The following is a 26,441-nucleotide window of genomic DNA, read 5'->3' on the forward strand; positions in this document are numbered from 1 at the left end:
GCACTGAAGAGATTCATGCATGTGTTCATTCAAGCTCTTAAGTGTAGCATCTCCTAATCCAGTCAAATTCCTTTATACATATTTTTCTTACTTATAGTATGCTCAGTTCCTCATAGGAACCCAAGGTCACTTTTGTCCCTGTTTATTTATTTCTTTCCTGAGAACAAGAATATTCTGTAATATATTTTCTGATTATCTACAAGCTCACTGCTGTAAAAAGTTGTTATATTTTTCAGTAGCCTAAAAATAGTGAGAAATGGAAAGTCCTGCTGGAAGTGAGTGTCTGACATTCCAGCACCTTCAGCTGGAGAGAATTTGAGATGTAAAGGCAACCTGCACAGACCCTTGTTGAATGCAAAATAATAACATCCAGGGAGAGAGAGAATGAAGGAGAGCACATCCAAAGCATTTTGAAGAAGTTTAGCACACCTACCAATAGTATATACATAATTTAATTTTCCCACAGGACCATGCAGTTCAGCATGGCATAATATATAACAAAAGAAGCACAAGCCAACCAATCTTCTGCCCTGATGAAAAAAAACCCTAACTTTATTGGTATTTGTGTATTTATAATACAACTATCTGCAGTGGTAAGGAGATAAAAAAAATGCAAGTGTTACATGACCACAGGATGCCTTGCTACAGCTGTGGAGCTGACCTGTGGCAAGGTCAAGCTAGCATGAGGAGTTTCAAGGCAAGCAGGAGGCACAGAGCAGAGTCAATATGCCCAGTTACTGCTGGATGTCGAAACCTGCAAGAAAAAGGACTGTGAGCATGTGATGAACAAGTCAGGAAGTAGCAGCAGACAAAAAGAGCAAGGAAGAGAGAGGCTCAGCATGGTCTGGCATCAAAATGTATAATTATATCTCCAATGCATTGCATTATATATAATTATTATAAAAAATGTTCCAAGACAGAAAAACTTAAGTTCTGATGTCTCTGTGTTCTCCGTGGCTCAGCATAACTAAATTGGAAGAATTTAAAGCTTTTTAAGATGGTGCTTATCTTTTTTCCTGCAGAAGCAGCATTTGATGGGTCTTTTCTCATGTATCAGGTACTGCTTAATGCTATTCCAGCTAATTGTTTATTTTGCCCCATTAACTTAAGCTAGATCTGGGGTTGAGGCTTCTTACACCTTATATGCAACCTAAACATGCACTTACTGCTTTTCAAGTACACAAAGAAATAATCCTTTGGGACAGACTGGAGCAAAGAAATTTTTGTAAGTGATCAGGTTCATACATAAAAAGTGTGGTTGCAGAGCTGTACTACCTAAGAGACTGGGTCATTCATTCCCAAAAGGAAGACTTTGCCATGACTTATCCCACCATCAAATCTTCCTTTAAACCCTGACTTAGCTGTGAGTGAAGTTGTAAAGAGCTCCTGGCTGCTTTTGAATGAAAATCTGTGATGTCCACTGTTTGGAAGCTGGCAATAATGAAAGCAATCATGCAGTTTTTCATCTGAGTGCAGGTTTCCCGGACGTTCTTTATGTTCCCTTTAAAAAGCAATCCTATAAATATGACTTCAGTGGCAGATGAATACACACAGCAGACAAATGTGTCCCCTCACTAATGGTCTGATAAATTTGACAGATTTTTTGGTGACATAATTACAACTTGGTCAGCTCCTGCTATTATGCATCACTGTTTGTGACAAACAATGCTTTACCTTGTATGTTTTAGCAAAGGCTTTGAGAAAACTGCAGGACAGTAAATCACCTGCTAAAAAGGGCTGTAGCAAAGTTTCCTCCAGAGTTCTGAACTCCAGCAAAATAGAGTATCAAAGATAATGAGAGATTCCAGATCCTAGGTCCACTTTTCTGGGACAGATTGAGGAATAGCTGCATGCAGAAGAGATAAAGATGAAAATAAAGATGAACAGATAAAGATGAAAAGGTGTTGCATGTAGTCACTGACTTAATTAAACCTTTAGAGGTTATAATATTTGATAAAAGCACACTCCCATATAGAGTTCATTGTAAGGTTGGCTTTAAGGAGTAAAGTCTACACAAAATAACATACTGGCTGACATTAAAAAAGTATAAAACCAGGGTTAATTTTTCAGGATAATGCCAATTTTCTTTTGAGATCCAAATCTATACATGAAAGAACTTTGTGAAGCCTTTGTTTATTTCTCAAAACAATCACATTTGCAATGTTGTTTAAGGGGAAACATTTTAGGTTTATTGCCTTTTTTTGCAAAAGAAGAATGATTGGCTATTTTAAGGTCAAATATTAAAGCATTTTTGAAAAGTTCAGTGCAGCTGCCCTCAATAGATTGGTGGGCTACACTAGCAGTGTGGTTGGATTTGCCCTGCATGCATTACACAATTTATATGTTGGGTTAAAGTAGCTGAATATGGATGTCACATGATAAGAATTTCCACCTCCTTCCCACTAGTAGTTTCCCTAGCTTTCTTCTCACTAAACTAGAGCATGCCTTTCACACCCAGGTCCTGAACAAGACACAGCCTGAAGCCCTTCCAAAAATAGCAATGGAAAATTTTTTACTTAAAACCTCTGCTGTTTCTTTCGAAACATTGTTTATAGTTGCATCCCATCCCTCCAGTGGCCCCTCATCAGGAATGGCATCTACTTCCCCAGCACTGGAGACTTACATAGAAGAGCTTTTGCTTGTGCTCTTTACACTCTTTCATAGCTAATCAACAACCACTCACTGCCTAGCTATTTGTGTTAGATGTGCTATATAACTGTGGCACACAGCCTTTCATTTGTGTTCTTACTAATGCTATTTGTAGACAGTGGATTGTAGCTGCTGCCTCTGATCTTCCACTGTCTTTTAAAAATGAATACAAAAAAAAAAAAAAAAAAAGAGGAGCAATTATTGGCGCTGTTCAAAGAGCTTTCCCTGTTCTGCTCTCAGGAAGGCAGCCTTTGTACAAAGCCAGTGGAGTTGTGCCCATTCACAGCAGGGCTGAATTTGGCCTGAAATGCTGCCCTAGTAAACAGCACAGGCATCCTCCTATGAATCAGGAAAGGTGGTGGTATGGCTAGTCTCCGCATGTGAGACAAGTTAGGCTTGCAATGCCCATCCCTCACCTCTCATTCCTCATATAGCTATTTTTATGAATGTGCAAATATTGCTCTTCAGGTGCACAGAGTCCGGCCCAGTCTTCCCATGGAGCACAAATATGTTCTGCCAAAAGAGCTGTAGACAACACAGGCTTACATGAAGATGATTTTTATAAGCCAAATGAATTTATTACTTTGCTGATGGCTTTCTCAGGGACACTTGCAACATCTAGAAGAGCTTGAGTATAAGTTAGAACAGATTCTCAACAAGAAGCTGCAAATTATTCTTCCTTGCAAGTAAGCAAAATGGAATGAAAGAATGGGACAATAAGAGGGCCTGTGTATCCATGAGAAGAGCCGGAAGCAAACAGGGATACTGACTAGAACTAATAAGAAAGAGGAAGAATGAGAGAATGTGTTGTGTAGAATTGATCAATAGGAAAGTATTACTGGACCTATTTTCTTTACCCTTTGCTTTTTTAGCATTTTAGGAAATAGATTAATGATTTTTGAGTGGAGATGGAAAAAGGTGAGAAAAGAAGGAGGTGCTTTCTGATGTCCTTGCAGGTTGGCTTTCCCAAGCTTATATGTTCATTCTAAGAGTGACTCCAGCATGCCTTTGCTAAAGGCTTTCTTTCTTTAATAGACTCTACCTATTAATCTCGAACTATTTATCTCTAAGGGGTACACCCACCCTGGTGATAGCTAGCTGGGAAATTCCTAGGATTGTGAAAATACAATTAACATGCATTAAACAGGAGTTTCATTGTGTGAAACACACGCTTTTTGGGGGGGAATCAAAGCCAGCACTTCCAGTGTCATCTCTTCTGATGAGAGAAGAGCTTGTGTTAGGATGCCTATGACTTGTCAGAAAGAGACTTTTAATATTTCATTTCAGTTGTGAGAATCCAAAGTGAGCAGAAAAAGTGTTAAATGTGGTGCACCTACCTCTTTGGATTATCTCCCACCAAAATAATTTTATTAGAAGACAGCAAGGGGAACAGGCATGCTGTTGAAACCAAGCTCACTGAAGAGTTCTTCTCTGGCCTCAGGAACTGTAAGTGCTATAGAAAAAACTGGAATAGAGACAGTCATATTACATCAGATCAAACTGCATCAGTGTGTCCTTGCTGATGTAATTTGAACACCACTTTTTGAAAATTCAGAAGGCAGCATTCCGACCATCTATTTAGAATAGGCAGCATCTGTACCCATGACCCAGATATTCACACACTCTAGATAGAAAAATGTCTTCTACATAGTACTAGAACTGTACAACATGCTCATGTCTCACCTTTTCTGTATATTTACAGATCTATCCAGTCTTGAAGATGCCAAGCTTATAATGATGGAAGGTTGGTTGAAAACCCCATACAATCCTGACAAAGTTGTCTCACCCCATAACCAGAGTTTATTGAGGTCTATATCATCCTCACTATGATCTTGTTACTTCCTCTGGATGGAAAACAAGAAACAGACTTAATCCTTTATCAATACATCGTATTCTGTTCATAGTTACACTAGTTTGTCAATATTCAGTAAAGACCAGTCTAGCTGTAACTTGTGCCTTTCTATGACCCCTTTTGAAAATGGCTGGATCCATCGCTGCTTTCTGCCAGCCTGTGGGAAACGTCCTTTAAGTTAAAGATAGAATGAGACATTCTTCATATGCATTAAGAAGGTACAATGAGAGATCAGTCATGTTGTTCTAGACACAGTGTTCTCTCTCCCTTCACCACATTGTGCTAATCTGGACCACTGGATTCTTTGGTTTTGGCCTTGGTATGATTCTGTGCAAACATGGAGTGCCCACACTCCACAGTGCAATGGATACCATTGCATAGCAAAGACAAATGAGAAGTCTTTGTGGCGCTGTTGATGAGTGTCTTCTAGCATTCTAGCAACTTTGTGTCTCAGTTGTTTGTCCTTGTTGCCTAATTAGCACTGCATGGAGATTCAAATAAATGATACTCTAGCTGTCATCCATCTCTCTCAGAGGGTAAGGGCTGTGTAACATCTGTCACATCACTGTGTTTGCACCTTTCCACGTACTTCTGTGTGGTCCTTTTGAACATGGAAGACAATTTAGTGCAACATTTCTTGTGATCAGCCTGCCTAAATGTGCCTACATAGAAAAATAATTCACTTTTTAAACTCAACCTCCAGTGCAAGGCAAAAAAATGCATGGGAAGCTACAAGTAAGTTAGATCATCCTATGACTTTCCTTTCTCGTGACAAGAACATGGATGTTGCCCTACTTGGGGAGTATTTTGTACATGAAAAAACATAAGAAACACAAGAAAATGGAAGGCTAATATGGCATTTTGGGGAAAACTTGTGTATCTCTTGTATATCTTGAGATGTAGTGGCCAATGGTGATCTAGACTCAGGGAAGTGGCTTTTCACTTTCAGTGGAAAGATTATGTATTTCTAGATATATTTAAGTGGATAAATAACTCTAGATGAAGATCTTTTTGTATGGATATAGACTGGGATGCCCACAATCTCCACGCTAATGTGACACTTATAAGGAATTTAACAGGAGAAGAATAAAACCTCACCTTTTGATTTTCTTCATTATCTAAGAATAAGCATTTGAGATCTGTTTCTGTGTGTTTTTTTCTTGCTGTAATAGATGCAAGCAGACTGAGGTTACTATTTATAATAGGATGAAATTTCACTTGTAATCACATTCTCATGATCTATTTACATCAGTGTTTTATGGACAGTTACCTGTAGTTAATTTTCCCTCTTGAATTTTCAGGATGAATTATAAGATACCTAGCAAAAAGATTTCTATGACATCCTGTAACTGTCTTTATGGAGAATTTTGAAGCTGGCAGTTCATATGCTTATATTAGAGGACTTTTGGTTTACTTGGAGGGGTGATTGAGTTTTTCAACTGACAACAAAACAGAAAATCCATAGCACAGAGTATATTTTCTAAAATATGTTACTTCAAAAAGGACATTAGGTGTTAGTCTACAATGGTGCTGTTAAGTGCCACTGTGGTCGCATTTTTTACAAAAGAGCAAATTCTAAGACAAACTCCAGGATATTTGTGAATAATGAGAGATAGAGAACCCTTGGTACACAAGCGTTTTTCTTTGTTTGCCATCAAAGTAAACTCACTTCAAAAGGAGCTAATACAGAAAGAGGACTGACTAGTGATCAGTCTGTGAGGCACTTGAGTACACAACATTTTAGGAAGGTAAATCAGTAATACAAGGAAACCATGAGTTTTGGTTGTTTTTTGGTGTTTTTTTCCTTCCCCACTGCTTCAGGGAAATTTATAATTTATCTCATCTCCAGAATGAGAAATTTATAATTTCTTTAAAATGATCATGGTTGGACAACAGGAAATCAATTAGTTCCATTCTAACAAAAAATATTTTACATTTCCTTTATTTTCTATTGGTTTATTAATTTTGTTGTTTCCTTTTGTAAAATAAATTCGATTTCAAATGACAGAAATTAGATTCTTTCACAGTAAGACTTCAAGTAAACTGAGATTATACATGGCAAATCCAAAACCCAGCTAGTGGTTGAAGAGTAAGTTTCATCAGAACCGAAGATGGCTGTAGAAAAATACTCAGATTAGGAGAAATGCAATTAAAAATATACATTTGTCTATTTTAAAATGTTTCTTTTTATTAATTTGGCCAAACAACTTCAAGGCATCTAAATTTTTTTTACTTTAAAGTTGATGAAGGCTAGTTTCTTCTGCTTCTGCGAAGTTTCTCTAGCTACTTGTGTTTCCAGAGCTATATTAAGCAGTCCTGACCATTGTCTACATATATATGGCATTTTCCCATAATTTTCAAATCAAAATACTACAGTTTTTAAATAGACAGGTAAACAGAGAGGCAAAGAATTGGAGAAGAAAAATACTGTTGAGAAGGTTCTTAGCAAGAAAATTGAAACAGGAGGGAATAGCATGCAGAGAAAAATGCAAGTTCACATACCAAAGTTAGAGGATTTGGGATTAATTGAAATCCTCAAGTGGTGCATGGTAAGTGACTGCCTATTTAGAGCCAATAGATAGGTTTCCGTGAGGTTAAGGAAGCGAAAAATCCCATACGAAGCTAGTGAGATGTTAAATTCTAATTAGAAGTGTTAATTAAAAAAAAACATTTCCAATTTCATCAGTGAGAGTGCTTTTGTTGTTCTGATTCTCTTTGCTACAGTGAATCCTAAGTATCCTAACTCATTTTGTCCCAATATTATTTACCACTTCTATAGGGTATAAAAAAGTTGACTATGACTATAGAAGCAGGGATTATTACAGTGGCACCTTCTACAGTGTCTGAGATAAGAGGACTATCAGCACTTCCACTGGCTGAGACTTTTCTAGGCTTGAAAACTGAAGTCATAAAATTCACAATGGACTGAAATTTGGGTACATACAACTTCCCAGCCTGTAAGAAAATGCCCCATAAACTTTATGCATATTAAATTGATTGAGCATTTTTTAATTAACTAAAAAAACCCAGTTTATTTCCTCCATGTTCAAATGTTGCTCTGTGCAATGCCAACTAAAAAATGCAGTTATTTAGCTTGACATTTTGCAGGTCATTAGCCCACAGCATGGAGTAAACACATGGCACACGAAAAACCCAGGATGTTAGGGGCAAGTTCTTTACCAAGAACTCTCAGTACTTACCCTTCCAGAAAAAGAGCTTCTCTTCCCCTGTACTGTAATAAAAACTGCTTGCTGTCCGTGCAGGAGCTATGCTATGCTCCTACCGAGGGTGGGATGGTAAAAACCCAGCAAAGAGGCTGCCTACAGCTAGACAGGCAGTAAATTACAACCCCCAGACCACTGACCTGTGCCAGGTACCTGTCCTGGAGAGGGGCATCCTTAAAACTCTTTGGTGAGTGCTCTGAGCAAGGAACAGGATCAACATCTTCCCTTTCAGATCCACAGTAGCACTTCTGTAACAGTAACACTTGGTGCTCATTAGCAAACTAAACTGCACAAGGTCCTACAAACCCCAATACATACTTGTTTTAAAACACATACTTAAAAAAGTAAATTGAATATATATACAAGCTCCTGTGTGTGCTTCAAGTGCTTTGAAAAAGGGGAGACATTTTAAATACAGAGAACTCTGAAAACTGCAAAAGTTAGGGAACCACAAGTCACGGTTCCTTTTGGAGCGCTGATTTTACACTCAATATGGCATCAAATTTAAATATTTTGAAAAATTTTGCAAAAGAAATGAAAAGTCCAGTAGGAAAAAAAAACCCCAAAAACACAAACACCAAAACTCCCAAAACCACCAGCTAACCGAACAAAAACAGCAAACTAACAGCCAACCAACCTTCAGACCACTATGACTTTGTCTTAGAGTCTCCATCTATGTCTAATGATGACAGAAAATCAGAAATGGGATAACTTGATCTATCTTAGACAGAGTAGAAGAACATGAGATAATTTCTTTTTGCATGGCTTAGCCAGAAGGCTCTTACAAAGACCTGACTCTGATGATCTTTTTATCACTGAAAGGTGTATTCTGGGCATGGAAAAAGATTTCTCAGTGGAAATTTTGACAAAAAACTGAATCCTCTGGAGAAAAAATCTTCATCACAAGAATTCAAGAACTGAGAATGAAGAAAACCACTTTAATGAAAGGTCCATTTTTATCTTATGTGGTTTTGCTTATTTGGCTTAGGAAGGTAGCCTTGCATATTAACAAAAGACCACAGCACCAACACAGAGGTAAAGCAGCAAGTGACTGATGTCATTTTTATGACTTAACACATGTAAATGTATTTAATCTAATGCTTTGTTATGTATAATTCAGTAAATTAAGGCTAGATTCTGGTGGCAGATCAAAACTATGACAAATATATATACAATTCCCATGAGAAAACATAAGATGAAATTCTGTATTTCACTTCATCTGGAAAGGAAAGTTCATTAAAGAAGAACATTTCAAATGTGTAAAGAGTATTTAGAATTTTATGTTTTCTATCACATAAAGGTGAGGTACTTTTCCAGCCTATGAACTACTAACTCTTGGCTAAAATATTTCTGTAAAATTGGAAATGTTTATCCCTGTACTTTTTTAAAACACTCTGCCATTCTACATTCCCCCTCATTTTGTTACATAATTAGAAATTGTTATTCTTTGTATAGCAAGCAGATTTTTTCCTTGGTGCAATTACTGGACTGTATCTTGTAGATTTTTTTCTGAAGTACTGAAATGGAAAGATACCCCCATTAGCCCTTGCCCCCAGCTCCCTTAACTCTCCAGGCCAGTTTGATGAGTCACACTTTTTCCTTTAAAGCTTTAGGATCTTGTGCCAAATTCAAGCAGTGTTGCCAACTATGGTGATTTTATCATGAGTCTCAGGATATTTAAAACCCTAGCTCCAGTGCTCATTTAGTAACTTTAGAATCTCTGTTTTCATTAAAAATAAATAAATACATAAAATCAAAGCTTTAAGTCTTGAGAAGTGTGACAAAAGAACAAAAAAAGCCCCTTGCAACAGCAAAACAAAACCCCACAGACTATATAAGGCTCAAAGAAACCCAGATGGGAAATGAAAACAGAATCCTACTAAATAGAAATATTGTGCAATCTATAAGGTCTTTTATTCAAGTTCTAAAAAAAAAATAAATAAAAACAAAAAAACCCCATAAAAATCAACATAAACAACAACAAAAATCCCTACTAACAGAAAAATCTTACAGTTTGTAGTATAATTTACAGGATGTAAGGGTTCTCATGATTCTGAAACAGCTGAGGCTGGAAATGCTGCAATCCCTGGTCATTGTAAGGAAGTGCCACCAGAATCATGTGAAGGGAAGAGTTTGACCTAAAAATAATTTCATAGTCCTAATCATGCTGCTTACATAGTTCCTGGCTTCTGAGCATAAGTACAGACAAGGGTGCAGGAGGCCCTTAGAGGTCTGTAGGACTTTGCTGTTCCTTGGTCACTGGGGCAAGAGAAAGACAGATCAAAGTACAGGGTGTGGCTGTGTTTGGAGTCCCAGGAGACTGTTGAGAAAATTATAAAAATGCACTGTGAAATGTGGTTCATCTTTCAACTCATGGCCACAGAAGAGCTGGAGGAATACTCCAAATAGACACTTGAATTCACTTCTAACCTCGAGAAATTACAATTTCTTGCATTTGTGAGATCTTTAATACAACTACAGGGAATACATCCTGACAAACATACCTTAAAGGAGAACATATTTCCAAAATCTGTCTACTACTGTCTGGAATATAATTTTTCCTCAGATATAACTCTGTTTTCAGCTTTCTTCGCCATCAATATTGTTAAACTGTTTGATTGTCTATGATGCAATGCCCCAAGTTTAGTTAGAGCATTTACAACTTTCTCCACATCAGCAATTCTTCAAATTTGCTGACACAATGTTTTACCATCTGTCAACTTTTCAAATTGGCTCTTCTTTCTTTCTAGGCTGCCTATTTTTTATTTCAGAGAAAAGAAAAGAAAAAAGAAAAAAGGAAAGAGAAAAAAGAAAAGAGAAAAAAGAAAAAAGAGAAGAAAAAAGAGAATAAAAGAGAGGAAAAGAGAGGTGAAGAAAGAGAGAAAGAAAGAAAGAAGGAAAGAGAGAAAGAGAGAGAAAGAGAGAAAGAGAGCGAGAAAGAAAGAAAGAAAGAAAGAAAGAAAGAAAGAAAGAAAGAAAGAAAGAAAGAAAGAAAGAGAAAGAGAAAGAAAGAAAACAAAAGAAAGAAAATTAATAAAAATTTTAAATAACAGGCTTTATTGCTGCACAGTATTAGACTAACCTATATGTTCTGACATATCTGTGTTGATATTTTTGCCATGATAATTTTAACTGAAGAATGTTTCCTATATAAGGCACCTGAAAAAAAAACAACACCCATCAACCATCACCCCCATCACCAACACCACCAGTACCACAAAAAATACATCCCAAAACATGGTTATGCAACTGCTTTGGAATGCAAGAAAAAAAAAATTGTTCTTGTTGTTGTTGTTGTTATTGTTAAGATATTATTTAAACTTTCTTTCATGTTTTTCTTCATGAAGTATGATTTCTAAGCTTCCCTCTAGTGAGGAATACACCTCAAAAGATCAAGATAATTATCAAAATTATGGAGGTTTTATATCAGTGGCCACTTATAATTGATAAAAACTCACAGGAATAGGGTTCAAGAAGTATTTCCAGTAATTTCTACATCTGCTGAGAGATTTTTCTACAGCATGTTCTGCTTCAGTATCAAAGATGTCATTAGGTAGAGTGAGGTAAAACCAGCCAGCTGACCATGTAATCAAAAGTTTAAAAAGCAGAAATGAATTTACTAGAATAGCTTATTAAACTTTCCTTTCTCAAGAGGACCTGAACTGAATTTATTTCAGTTTCTCTTAAATATTCTGGTCAGATTATATTTCAACTCAACAGTAAAATGCAGATCAGCTGTCAGTGTTGAAGAGAGGAGGTAAAGATAAACTGGCTAGATCTGGTGACTCATCTCTGGGTAGCTGATTTCTGAAGTGTACCATTCTCATGATTTTGGGTTCTTGTGGCTGTGACCTTCAAGCCATGTCCTCTTCCTTTTACAAACAGAGAAAGTAAACTTAATGGACAAATTGTTTTGGGCTGGTGGAAGAAAAACACAGCAACAGAAAATTTGTCCTTCTTAAAAAGGTTATGTTTGTAGCTCCACTGAACTAACACAATCACCTGTACTATTCAAAGGGATCTTTCTAAAATATGTTATTTTCTCTCATTAAGTTTTTATATTCACAGTATGACCTATGAGAAAAATACCTTCTTTTTACAAAATCTTCAAATACTCTGGAAACCCTAAGATTTAACAAGATGACAGAAAGAACACAATCATTTCTGCTTTGAGTCATACCCTATAAAATATGACAGTTCTGAAGAAAGGAAAATGTCATTCCACCTTGAATCGAATTTTGAATACAGTAGTAATGAAATTATCACTTCTCTCACACAAATACGTGAACAATGCAAGTTTCACACAGCTCCAAGTTTAATTTGCTAATGGAAAAATTGCCTACAGCTCAGAGAAGTCAGTGTGAATGCTACTGTTGTGTAATGGGGTCCGCATTATAATATTTGATTATATTATGAGGGGTTTTGTGCAGCAAAAATACCCACTGATGTAAAAATGAAAAAGACGAGTTGAACTATCAGGAGAACTGAATCAGGCTCTATGCTGGTATTGCCAGGGTTTATTTCTGCCTTGACAATACATAATAACCATTTCTAGCAGGTCAGGCTCCTATTAAATATCCATTGCAACTTGACTTTTGGCAAAATATGTAGTTTTACAAGGGAAACAAAAGCTACAATTCTCTAAATGAAGGCAGAAGACACATTAGGCTTCATGTAGCTTTTTTTGCCAGAAATGATTGGTGAAGCCCATCTATTAGATTTTATTTATATAGTAATGGTGCAGTAGCTTTCCAATTCCATGCTGACTTCCAAAAATGAAGAGTTACAATAATAATATGCAGTACAGTGTGGGTTTTTTTTCTCAAAATAGCCATTTTTCATGATGGCAGGATCAGGCATTGGGCTGACCCTTGAAGATATTTCCCTGTTACTCTTCTTTTCAACAAAACATGTCATGCTCATTCACTGAAGGTTTCTCTGCAGATGATGTCAAAGAAAAGCCAAGCAGACTCTGCCAGAGCTTCATCCCATAATGTTCTTGAAATTGTCCTCAAACCTTTAGCTATTACAAACTTCCTTGCTGAGTCTGAATTAAACATCAGATTTCAAACTGAGATCTAGAGCTGAGTTATTTCAAAGTTTTATTAAGAGTTAGGAACTGAGGCCAAAATCAAAATATCTGCTGCTTTATAAAATGTGGGGAATACTATAAGAAAGAAAATAAGGATTCTAACTTCAGAAATTGTAAGGCACAGTACTGGAGAGAAGAGGAGGGTTCTTTTCTTGCCATCAAATGCCCTTGCTCAGTCAAGACCAAAATAAATACATGCAAAATTAAAATATCTTCTGATAGAATTTTATGTTGTTTTGCTTTTCCGTTAAAACATATTTTTTGTTTATCACCTTATTTTCTATATTAGCCATGAGGAAGTTTGGTCTCATAACTTCTCATTTGGTTTCATAAACACTTTATTTAACTAAAAGCCTATTTAATTTAGTCTTGCACCTCTTTTCAATCTCAGCATACACAAACTTCCATTTTAATCTTTTCTTGTCTTGATATTGTTACCTCATTGCCACCAGATGACTAGTGCCTCCAAAACTAGAAAATCCCATTTTGTTACATAGTCCGGCTGTAACAGATAAAAAGCAGTTTTTCCCTTGTTCCCCAATGATCTAGATCATCTAAGTGCAATCTACTCACAAATAAAATTACTGGGTTTTTTTAGTAAGATAAGGCAAGCTTCAACAAATACTGTATTTGTTGTGTGCAAAATACTAAGATACAAACATTGATCTTTCTGTAGGTTGTCTTCAAATCTTTATTTGGTTGTAATTTCAGTTATTTAGCACGAACAAAACCATTTTGTTCCAGCTCTTATCAACATCAGTGTCTTTCTTTGCAAACTTCTTGAATCAGCATTCCTGTGTCAGTGATTACAGATACTCCAGAGAGAAAATGCTGCAACTGCTGTTCCTCTGTGGGCACCTTAGTTTTTGTGACCCTCATTCTGAACTGCTGAATCAGAAGAAACAGCTTTCTGACACAGACACTTTACATTTCTGACACAGACACTTCGGACTTCTTCTCTTGCTGCCTTCCTCCCCTTAGGATGTTTTGGGTTTTTTTTGGTTTTTTTTTTTTTTTGTTTTGTTTTTTGTTTTTTTGGGTTTTTTTGTTTGTTTTTTTTTTGTTTTGGTAGCAGAAAGAAAAGAAACTTCTGAACAAACAAACAAGCAAGCAAGCAGAGAAACAAAATCCAGTACAGAAGCTACAGCTCGGATCAAAATGTATTTAGCCTAGAGTCAACACACAAAACTCCATTTAGTCAAATCCCAGTTTCATTGGGTCATTCTGCTCTTTCCTTCTGTTTTCTTCATCCATTGGAAAGAGGTGTTGCAATCTGACTCCACTGATTGTTAACTCTTACATGATCAAAAGCCAAAAATAACCCACAAAATTTTACTCATGCAGAAAAAGCGTCCTGCATTAAAACATTTTGCTCATTCAGTTCCTAGAGTAGGATATTCAGGGAAATTCAGTGAGTAACTCAATGACAAGGTAATGGCCTATGCAGCAAGAGGCTAATTATAGTGAGACAAAATGGAGGAACAGTTCTTCTGTTTTTTCACTCCCCTTGTGTTATCCTGAATCCCCACTACCTTGCAGGCAGTAATTCATTAATCTATGCAGCATTCTGGTAACATTGAAATTGTTGATTTACTTTATCGTGGACAAATTGTTTATATGAAGACATGAATTCTACAAAATAAATATATTTTATTATATAAATATCGGAAAGAAAATAAGAATTTTCTAAAATAATGTCATTCATTCTGCAGCCTGTGAAACAAAATCTTTGGTATGTTTTTCACATAAAACACTGTTCTAAATGCAAGTGGATCTGTAACCTCAGAGATTAATAAAAGAAATCCTTTGGTTTGTTTGTTGTGGTTGCTTTTATTCAGATGATGAAAATAGAACAAAGCAGACTATGTTCAAACAGCAGTTATTCAGTAGTCTTTACAGATATTGTCTGAATCTAATTGGATTTTAATGAAATGATATTTCCTTTGTGATAAGTACATAAAAATTATGTTTTTAATTAACATCACAAGGTATAAGCTATAGATACCAACCCTCAACTGAAATAATATTACTTTAATGTTTGCTTCATTAAAAAAAGGACAGAAGTAATAACAACGTAGCAAGGAACGTGTGTAAACTAACTGGACAATGATTAGTGCTGGACCCTTTTCATCCCAAGGAGTTGAGCAATTTTCCTCACGTCTTTTTCATTTACTACTTCTCAGTTCAGGGGTGTTTAGCCATGAAAGAGTTTACAGAGTTTGTTTACACACTTGAAATTCATTTTGGGGAGGAGCAGGCACTTGGACTGGAATATCAATATGCCAAGCAAAATATAAAATAAGTTTTCAAGGAGGTATTGAAAGTGGTACAACTGAAAATGAAACAAAACAAAAGAAAGGAAAAGTGATAAAGAAACAGTGATGTCCTGGCACAAAGAACCCTTGAGATACTGTGCTTGTCTGTAATTATTTCTATGGCTTGTTACAGTGTAACACTGCCAGCGTAGAATTGTAGAATAATTTATTTTGCAAAACTCCTCTAAGATTATCAAGTCCAACCAAACTCCCAGCACTGCCAAGTCCACCATTAACCCTTGTCCCCAATGCCACATCTACATGTCTTGTAAATACTTCCAGGGATGGTGACTTAGCTACTTCCCTGGGCAGTCTGTTCTAATGTTTAACAACCTCTTTGCTGAAAATTCTTTCCTAATATCCAATCTAATCCTACCCTGGCACAACTTAAGGCCATTTCTTCTTGTTCTGTCACTTGTTACTTGGGAGAAGAGACTGAAACAACCTTGCTACAATTTTGAATGGCCATAGTAGGTAAAACCAAGGGTCTATGTAAATTTTTTGTCCTATCTCAGGTAAAGTCTGACGCTGATCCTTCAAAAAATAATATGGCAAGTGTAGACTGATTATGCTGTCTCAGTGTCTGCCAATTGATAAATTCATTTTCATGCCAGCATTATCTGTTTGATCTGTTTATTCAAATAATTCAGGAGCAAAGAAATACCCTGTTAGGGTACTTTGACTTAATATTTCCCAAGAGATGAGAGAACAAACAGTCATAAGAAATGAAAAAAAAAAAACACCAAAAGAGTTTTTTTCTTCAGCACCTTAATTGTGCTCCCCATTGGGCGAATTGAAATCATTACCTTATTTTGCTTCAAGAGCTACAATGAATTAAGGGAAAGAGTCAGGACACAGAACTACTTCTGCTCCTGGGTCAGAGCAGCCCTGGGTTGCCCTTTTTAGTAAAGGCTTGACAATAAATTTGATATAATGTTAGACATATATCAAACACATGGCAGTTCAAGGTATAATGCACAGTACTCAAGCGGGCAAGAGAACAAAGGGAAAAAAGCAAAGTAAGCTCAGAAGTTTAAGCCACAGCAAGTTATTTATATTTCCAAGGTGTTCATCCTGGCAAGAAACTGACAGTGAGATTTCCCTTGGCCAGAATCTGGGTTAAGTGGAATGAAGGAAAATCACTTTATCAGTTTAAAATGTGTGTTTTAAGGTAGTCCAAAATCCATCACCCAGATGCTCCAAGCCCTACAGTCTGTCTCTACAGCTCTGTCTCTAAAGCAGGGGTGCTGTGTATCATGTCCTTGGGGTAGGGAAATACTTGAATCAAGGCACAGCTCTGAACCCTGAATCCTGCTTGGCACCTTTTTTCTTTCTGCTTGCAATTTTCAACCAAAGGAAGAGTTGACAAATATGAGTCTGTAAAGGCCTGTAGTGTTATGGATGTAACAGAGCATCCTTACCTGGTCAGTTCACCCTGGAGATCCTAGATGAAAATATTCTTGCTTGGAAATATTTAGACCCTTTTCTACTAACAATGGCTTAATTTGGTGCTCCCTGAGACTCCTGTAATTTATTCATACTGAAGTACACTTACCATTATGTATCTGCAGTACCATTGTTTGAGTTTTTTATTCTGTAACATTAGCTTAAACATTTTATAAACTGCTGTGCAGGTGACAAGTTTATTAAACCAGGAAAGATAATCGTTCTACAGAAATAGTGCTACACCACAAATTTCACAGAACTCTATTGTATTTACCCTATTTGTCATGTGACAAGAAAGGACTGTACTTTTCCATTGCTAAAGCCACAAATGTAAACAATTCAAAAAGACACTTTAAACCATCCAAATACAGATGATACAACATGAGATTTATATTCAGCCTTGACCCACAATCCTATGCTTAGAAATTCATTGTGTCCAGACCTTTCTAGGCTTGTACTAAGGAAGAAGGGAAGGCTATACTCTGTCTCCACCTCCAGTCACAGAACTAGTCAATTAAGGTTAATGTTCTGATCTGTTTGAATATTAGCTTTGATAATTTAAACTGGAATATCTTTTAACACACAAGACATACCCTCCTCATGCAGAGAGCCTGCATACTAACATCAGGGATATTAAAAGGGATGTTCAAGTTGTTCAAAGACATCTAACAAAGTGTATGATATATTTTAAACTTATCTGTATGAGGCTTTTCACCACAAATTACACTGCAGTCACTTTCATGTAGGTATATTCCGAGTGCAATAGAGCCATAAGATCATTTAGATTGGGTAGTATGGTGGTATGGAAACTACCTTAGCATATAATAACTGATAGTAATGGGAGCAGTAAATCCTCTAATGAGAACACAGAGAAATACAAGCAAATTAATTTTCCCCATATGTTTAAAATAAAATGCAGTGATTCAAAAACAAGTAGCAGAAATCACTACTCTGAATTAAATTTTTTACCTGACAGGCCTATTCCTTATTCCTAATCTTGCTGCCTTAGTGTATTATCTAAAATAGTTCATTGAAACTGAGGGTTGAAAGTGCAGTTTTGCATTTAAGATAGTTGTAAAAAATACATTAAACTCTGTGAAGGATCTGGAAATAATTGGTGTCTCTCAGCATATGTCAGTGACAGAAACAGAAACACAACTGAATTTGCAAAGACATTTTAAAACTATGTTTGAGAATGTTTATTACGTATTTCTTTTTCTAACTAGATAAACCTTCAAGATCCCATATTTGTAGCTAGCCATAAAATAATTAAACTCCCTGATTTCTGTGGTGCTTAGTAATGTGCATATTTTCTTTTAGTCTAAAAGTATTTTATCTCAGTGTTTTATTGAAGAAGTCTGATGAGATTATCTTCTGTCAGAGTTTCCACAATGGCAATACTGCCCAAGAGCATTGAGTGCACCGTGTATTGATACAGGTCCTGTATTGATATTGGTAACATTTGCCCAGCAGTGCAAAGCCCTCACTGGTCATGGTAGGAACTCTTGTGCAAGTAAAATACTTTTGAGTAAAAATGGTTTTGTGGAAGATGGAGGGAGAAATTAATGGGAGGCTGGACTACAAAAATAATAATTTAGCTTTGAGACATTTATGCTACAGTGAAATGGAGTTTGATCTGCAGGAGGTGCAAGTGGGTATTTTTACCAGCAAGACAGAAACCGGTAACTGCATAAAGGCAGTGAAGAAGCCCAGTCAGTACTCCTAAAAATTAATGACCTGGAAACCTTGCTCTAACAAACATCTAACAGTGAGAAGATGGACACCAAATTTTTATATGATTTTTTTCCCAACAAAATATTAATCTCTTTTGAATACTCATTTCTGTCTTGACAACAATTTTATCAAAGAGTTCCGAGCTGTTTATTAAATATTCTGGAGTCACAGGCAGAAACAAAGCTGCAAATATTGGCTTAGGTAAATAAAGTTCCTTCCGAGCACTGAGACAATTTCATATTTGTAGTGATCTAGAAAGCACAAGAAAGTCAAGGAGACACATGAAACACGGAGACCAATTTTTGTAACACCTGATTTATCTTTGTCCTGTGACTGTAGATAGAGGAAATTTATGCCAGAAGTTGGCTGAGTTAACCTGAGTCAAAAAGCCACTAAAATATGGTCATATTTTAACTCTCTATGTTTTAATAAAACTCATATTAATTAAAATTTTGCTAAAAATATATATGATATTCCCAATTGTGACTCATCAAAAATAAAAGCTTGAATTTTTAGTACCTTAAACTAATTTATATCACTATTATTAAATGCTAAGAAAACTACAATTAGATCAACACTCATCCCCAAAACATTGCTGACTACACTCATCAGACTTTTCTCATCATCACAAAAATTGTTCCTGACTGAGCATTTATTCTCACAAAATTTTTATTCCTGCTAAACATGGAGCAAATTGTATACAGTCTTGAAATGTCTCTTGAGCGAACAGTTGAGAGCTATTAATAAACAAAATGTGACATGAAAAATCAGGGTATTTCAAGTGCCCCAAAAGACATTTCTTGGCAACTCTCTGATGACTTATTGTAAAAATATTTATATTTCATCTTTTTAAAAACATATCAATAGTCCTGGAAGCTTCACACTATTACTATAGATTATTCATGATTTTCCATTTAAAAAGCTTCAGGAAACATAATGGGAAAAAAAAAAAAAAGCCACAAACAAAATTAGTTCAGCTGATCCAGTCACCAGCAATAATAAACAGTAGTAAACATTTTTCAAGTAACATACAGAATACAAATGCATTCAGTAAATGAACAATTTTTAGAGGTGATGCCCTTTTTTACCCTCTTCTGTTGTTTCCTTATTGTGTAAAGTAAAATATCATACTTTAAATGAAAATGTGAAACTAATCTGTGAAGAATTTATTATTCAGATCACTTTCTTTGTCTGACCAAACATGTTTTCTCTTGCTATATCTGATTTTCTCTATTTAATAACATCCTTTGCATCTGCCAGAGTGGGTCCATGACCATAACAATGATCTTGATTGCAATACTGCACAAGGTAGTATTAATGGATAGGTAAGAGTGGGAAAATACTAAATTGCTTTTGACAATGAACTAAAAAATGAAGGGGAAAAAAAGAGAGAGGTAATAATAAAGGTTTTTGTTTGGTTTCCTGGTATTAAACATTGAAAAAGAAAATGTTTTAATTTTTAGTTAAATCTATGTGTAATTTTTGTATCTTGCCATAAACACCCAAATCCAGAAGTAATCGTTGTGTTTGGCACAATGAACATAAGACTGTAAAGAAAATACTGCTGATTTGGCAAGCAGAGGGAACAAAGTTGCCACAGTATATCATGCAAAGTACCCTGCAAAGAAAGCTTGACAGGGGCACAGTATCCACAGAGTGACCAGGAGCAGCCCTGTGGCATGGGTCCTGCTCTACAGTGTTTCCATGGTCCACAGTGGGGGCATCCACGGCCTTAATTGCAAAGGTCCTTGACTGCAAAAGCAGCAGCAAGCCTTGGGATCTGCATGGCTTCTTGCACTGACACTGCCTTCCATCACAAAGAGAAGCCCTCGAGCAGGCGCTGCTGTATCACTTACACTCCCATTAAAGGAGCTCACAGAACTCGCCTCTTCCTGGCACTTCTCCTGGTTCCTTGGTCCTTCCAGAAATTGCCAAATTAAGATGTAAAGGAATAAAAGAATAGCTTTTAAGTTCCTTGTCATTTCAGTGGGTTCCTGCAGGGTTTGTGCCAACTCTGATGCTCAAGTCATATTTGATTAAGCTAACTACAATCAAGGAGGAACATTTCCAGGCCAACTCTAATAATTAAATAACAGAAACAGTACCACCAAATCTGTTGCCCATCATGGTATGCAATCAGAGTGCCTATGCATGTAAAGTAATTACAACTGTGGTTATCCCAAGCATAATTCCGTACAATTAAAGGCAATAGATTTTCCAGCATATTCCCCTGATATATAATCCTCCTGTTGATTTTTTTCTATATTCGGTTAGAAATCACATAAAAGTGTTGCAACTCAGAGGAGAAAGCAGTCTAAATATTCCATCTGTGGTATATGTTGGTTGAATCTTATGAATCATGTTTATTTCTTTTTGATTAAATATGAGTTTTTATTTCAGAGTAGATGGCTATGTATTAAAAACTTAACAATGCTACCTTATAGCATCAGTGCTAGTAGATAACAGATTGTAGATTACGAATGCATATTTGGCATAGGCAACAGTGTTCAATGGCATGAGGTATCCTAACAGATTCATCTGGTTTTCAATCACTTTTGACTGCTTGCAAATACGATACCTCTTTCAGTAGGTGTCAGAGTTTGCAGCTCTCTGCCATGAACTTAGACAAATTTTGTGACAGACTGTTGTCACTCACAGCTGTTTGTGTCTTAAAAGCTGCTAGTAAACAATTGTCAAGGAACCAACCTCGCGTACGCCTAAGGAAAGTGTGTTCTGAGTGAGCCACCATTTGGATGTCTTTATGTTCTAGCCCAGATTCATTCCACAGCTTGTGTTACACTACACTTAACTTTCCTCAAAGTTAATGCTATATGATCCTTAGCACATTTGCAGTTAGGCCAATTTATTTTGGATATGTGGTCCATTTAATTCTATTGTTTGGTGGGGTTTTTTTGTGGTGTTTGGGGTTTTTTTAAAGAAAAAAGATAATGTATATGTAGTCTTACTTAATATTTATAAGGGATACGTGCATGTATGCATATTTGTGCAGGTGTACCTACATATTTTGCTATTACAACTGATTACTGTGCAGTTAGTAAATAAACATCAAGTAAATAGCATGAAAAATGATGACATTTTTAGAATAAAATGAACAAGTGAATGCTATGTTTTATACAAAGCAGCATCCTTAGTGCATTATATCTCAATACAGGTTGCTGTACAAGGGTGAGAAATCTAGGATTAATGCTGTAAAAAACACCATTGTCATTTCAAATTATATTGGATGAGTTAAGATTGGTGTGTAGTAGTGGTGAGGAAGGGCTGCTCTTTTATCAGTATTTACCTGACATTTCCTATATGTTAGAGGATTAAATACATCTTTTACAGGTAATTGTCTTCTGGCATGGACTCTGTCAAAGTCCACAATATAATATAAGCAAATAAGTACATTTTAAGTACAAATACAAGCATTTTGTACTATGGCTTCAAAGCAAATCTCAGCTGTAATTCCCATGTATGCTGTTGGAATATTCTTACTGAATACTGAAATCCTGTTATGTCTTACCTTTTTGAATGACTACCTAGGAGCCTTTTAGCCTGATAGCATTTCAAAAACCAGCAGGGTGATGAAAATCAGTGTGCGTGTTCCATATAGTCATCTGCTATTCCAGATTAGTTTTAATAATTTTCAGCTTGCTTTATATGATACCACTGAACATATGGCAGCAGCTTCAGAAAAATAACAGGTTCTTAAGACTATCTCTAGAGATCAGAACACAACAAAATCCTTGTATGCAGATGCATAGAACCAGTATAAGCTTCAGTTCTGCATTCTAACTACTCAGCTTTAGTGCCCATATGAGTATGAAAGCTCATTGTGAAAGATACCCATGGAATTAGAATCATTCATATCTTTCATACTTTCTGGATTACTCTGGAAAGACCAGAGAGAGAAAACAGGGAGAGCTTTGTTTATTTCTTTATTTTATTCCTGTAGAATCCAGACCACAGTTCATGAAGGCAACACCTCTTTCTGAGGAGGACTATTAATTGGAATACTGCTCTGTGTATAAAAGTAGGCTTCAACTGTAACTCATGACAATAAAGTATACTTGCTTATCAGCTATCACATAATTTTTTGGTTTTTTTTTTTTTTTTTTTTTTTTTTTTTTTTTTTTTTTTTTTTTTATCTAGAGAAGTTCACCTTAACATCACCTCAAGAACTTGTAACACAGCTAAGGCCTAATTGTAAATAATTACAGCTCCCACCATTTTCTAGGGCTTACTTGTTTAGAAATAGTCATACCTAATATCATGCACACCTAGTGAGAAGTTATGGGGACAGTCATGAACAGCACTATCACATAACTTCCCTGAACTTTATTTTGACTCATACTGTGCCTTGAAGCTATCATGACACTGTAAAGCTTTCAGCAAAATAGTGCAGTCCATAGATGGTAGAAGCTTTGTTACAGAACAATATAGAAAAACTAGAAACAGGCTGAACAGGTTACTATATATTTATCTGTGGTGGTTACCTTTTACTATTATGCATTTAAGTACAGGAACTCCATTATATTAAATGCAATTGAATTTTGATATATCCTCCATTCTTACCAATCTGCCACCATGTAATTCAAATGAAAAATAAACAAAATGTGTTGTGCTCAAAGCTGGGTAAAGCTCATTGTGGCATCAATATGTGTTGTATTATATTTTAATTTCTCAAGGTCCATGCCAAGGAGTTATGCATTCCAAAAGTGTCAGTTCATGGTAATGCTTAATTCAATAAGCTTAGAATAATATCACGTCACTAATGTTTTCACCCTAATTGAAGAATAAATGAGTAAAAATGCACCAAAAATCTTCAGTTCCCTTCCATTTCACTGAACTTTCACAATGGCCATTTCTTCTCCTCCTTTCTTCACCCCACTGATCCCCTTAAAATTCTGTTTAAATTTTACTGGTTGGATTCTGGTCCAACTGCAGGGTCTTGTAAGAAAAAGAAGAACTCAGAAGCACCCTAAACAATTTTGTACAGATAACAAGCAAGTCTACTAGTATTGAATACTCAGCTTAGTGGTTCTTATAGAAAAAAAAATTAGCTCATAATGCCTTATTGCAGGATCAGCAATCATAGGGAGTTTTGTCACTTTGTGTTCAATATTCCATTGTATTATGATAGGAAGATCAAATTTGAAATTTTTGACTTTCTGCAATTATAAACTCAACCTTATGCGTAGCATTAATGTCATTATTTGCATGAAATAATATATGTAAAGAGGGAAAAATCAAACCAAGACAGAGAGTATTTATTTCTCACCCATTTTTTCATCTTTTATATGTCAATTTTCTGAGCTCTAAATGAGCTCTCTCCTTCAAACAGTGGCTGTGGGCCTGCTGATCCTCCTTGGGATGGTATTGGGATGTGAACTTGGGATATTTAGTAACCCTGATCCAGCAAAAAATCTTCAAGACCTGTCCTACCTAGTAGCTACTATAGGTGGGGTAAAAGTGCATTCACAGTGCTTAATCATGGACACATAGAGTTTTCAAGAGAACAAGAGACTCCCTCCACCATAAACAGAAGGGGATAAGTGTCTCCAATGAGTCTGATCTTCTCTTAGGCAGTGACCTAAAGCACTTAAGTGCTCCAGTTATGTGCCTAAATTTAGACAGTGTGAGCCCCCCCTCCCTCCCAGTCTATTGATATCCATATTGGCATGACTCATACATCTATTTAAGTCTGTGCAGTGCTCAGTACAACTCAGTCCCAGCTGGGACCTTGAGGTTCTAGCATGATGTGTATGGATCATAATAAAATGCAGAGAATCCCTTTCCTCTAAATATAACTACACAAAAGATCAGCATTTCCAGTTATTTCTGTCTTATATATATATTTTAAAATAGTATCAAATATCCTTTGGAAGTGCCTACTTCTCTGCTGACTCTAAGTGGGGATTAGAAGATTGGCTTGGAGTAGATATCCAACTTTCAGGAGGTTGTAGTCTGGTGAGTTAAATCCTGCCCGTCGTGATTAGGATCACAGTTTTTTTACAACAAACACCAGAAGAATATACTGACTGGCCCTGATGCATATAAAAGTAATGTCAAGCGTCACTAACTAAAAATAGCCTTTGTTTCCAAGGACTGCTGAACAATGATCAATGTTCAATAAGGACTGCTGAACAATGATGAATGTTGCAATAATGAATGTTGCAATGTCAGTTTGAGTAGACAATAGGTATTGCCATTTTCTTAAAAAAGTCAGAGTTGTACCATATAACATCCACTTTGCATATATTTAAATGACACCAAAACCAGTTTCTCTCAGCTTTCTTTTTAAGAGCAGAGAGACATACATGCTGAACATCCAAGGTAAGGTGTAGATCCTGTAGTACCGTTTCTTTCCATTGCAGGAAAGCTGCCGACAGTAACTGACAAATAAAGGACCAAAGGAAATTTTTGAATGATTAATGGAGAAGGAAACTTCCTGACCCCCTTCCTCTATAGTCTGGGTCACAGAAATGTCCTTTTTCAGAGAGCATGGAGGCAAACAACCTATCACAAATATAACAAGGAAAGGGAAAAAACAAAATGCTTTTTAAAATTGGCTTTTCTCCACTTCCTAGACATTCAGATCACAGAGGGTATGCCTGAATGATCATCCAACATATTTCTTCTGAAAATGTAACTAAAAAGCTTCACAAAAATCCAGCCTGTCAGGAAGCTTCAACTTTATGAAACCAGTAGGTAAGCAAGTAAAATGACTGCAATCCAATTGGACTGAATGACAGAAAGGTAGTGCACTAAAGGATGCACACTGCACAAAGTTCTAAAGGCTTGCTCTTACTTGGTATGAATTCTGATATTTGTTCAGTGAACCATGTTTAGATACTGGGTTTTTTGTGTTAAAGGATCACATCACTGCAAAACATACATGAACATACACATAAAGTCTAAACAAAATCAAGGACTGATGCCCCACTAAAGTTCTTAAGGTGCCATGTGCCTCTAATAGATGCTTAAAAAGCACTGTAGTTAAACTAGACTGACAATTATGTAAAAAATCCAGCAAAAACAGTAAACTGGCATCTTGTTATAATGATAGAAAGCAAATGAGGAACTTTTAGTTTCACCTACAGCTACCACCAGGTATTAGTTTGTATATTTCTCTGTGGACACCCTAACAAAGACAGTATCAGCATATGAGCTCTTTTATTCACTCCTTTGAGTTTTTGGGTTTTTTTTGTTGCTAGGAAAGTAACATCCAGAATGTAGGGACCTGTTGATTTAGAGGTGGCACAGATAATAAAGCCTTCTCACATCACTGATGCTTAGTGTATGACCACACTGCAAGCACAGAAATGTGCTGTCAACATATGAAAGTTAGCTTAAAAATTAGCTAATTCAGATGCCACATACCTAGCTGGAGCAACAGGGAGCTCAGTAGGAACTTCCTGAGTGAATATTCACCCACCACTCTGGCAGGCAGGGCTCCATGCTGTGTGGAGTTGCTAAACTGCTCTTGGTAGCAATAATAGCTAATGCCGTTGCGCCTCCTCTGCTGTGGTCACAGCAGTGATGGTGGTGTAGAGACAGATTTGGCTTGTTGACTGTGGAGCGCTAAAAGAGTCACAGGTTATTTTTGCACAGCAGCCAGCATGTGTGATTCAATCCACAGAGAGCTGTCACTGAGGAAGAAGGTGCTATTTTAATGTCATCAAGATGGAACAGGACTTTGTACCATTTTCCAGCTCCAGTTCCCTGCACAGATGTTAGAGATGTCAGCCTACATTTCTGCTGTAATTTTTCAAGAAGAAAAGCTTTTGTTTTAAATTCCAAATATTCTGTGTATTTTTCTTTTTAGAAGGAAGGCTCTCCTTGAAACTGTATCAGATCCAGAGATCCTTGAGGATCAGTGTGCTTATAATAAAACATGGATCATTTATACACTAGGCCATATCTTCTCTTTCAGTCATCACAGTCTCATATCAAGGCCTCGTGTTCACATGCTGCACTGAGCTATTAAGCACTATTGTGTCAGGCTTGCCTGGAAGAGTGGGGAGCACTTGAATGCATGGATTATTGGCGCAATACACTGTAATGGTATGTCAATTGTCAAGGCCTGTGTGGGATACTTTCCTATGCGGATCATTAACAAAGGA

The 26,441-nt window shown here is 36.4% G+C and overlaps 1 long non-coding RNA gene across 1 annotated transcript; it reads right to left on the reverse strand.

Moving 5' to 3' along the window:
- Nucleotides 1-538: 538 nt before the first annotated feature.
- Nucleotides 539-25,817, reverse strand: LOC134415235 (uncharacterized). Its single transcript, XR_010026970.1, has 4 exons — nucleotides 25,699-25,817; nucleotides 3,987-4,114; nucleotides 1,725-1,846; nucleotides 539-754 (listed from the first exon to the last, which is right to left on the reverse strand). It is a non-coding gene; the product is annotated as an uncharacterized LOC134415235 (long non-coding RNA).
- Between the last annotated feature and the right edge of the window lie 624 nt (nucleotides 25,818-26,441).

The sequence above is a fragment of the Melospiza melodia genome, chromosome 2 (genome assembly GCF_035770615.1).
Source record: "Melospiza melodia melodia isolate bMelMel2 chromosome 2, bMelMel2.pri, whole genome shotgun sequence".
Taxonomy (NCBI): domain Eukaryota; kingdom Metazoa; phylum Chordata; class Aves; order Passeriformes; family Passerellidae; genus Melospiza; species Melospiza melodia.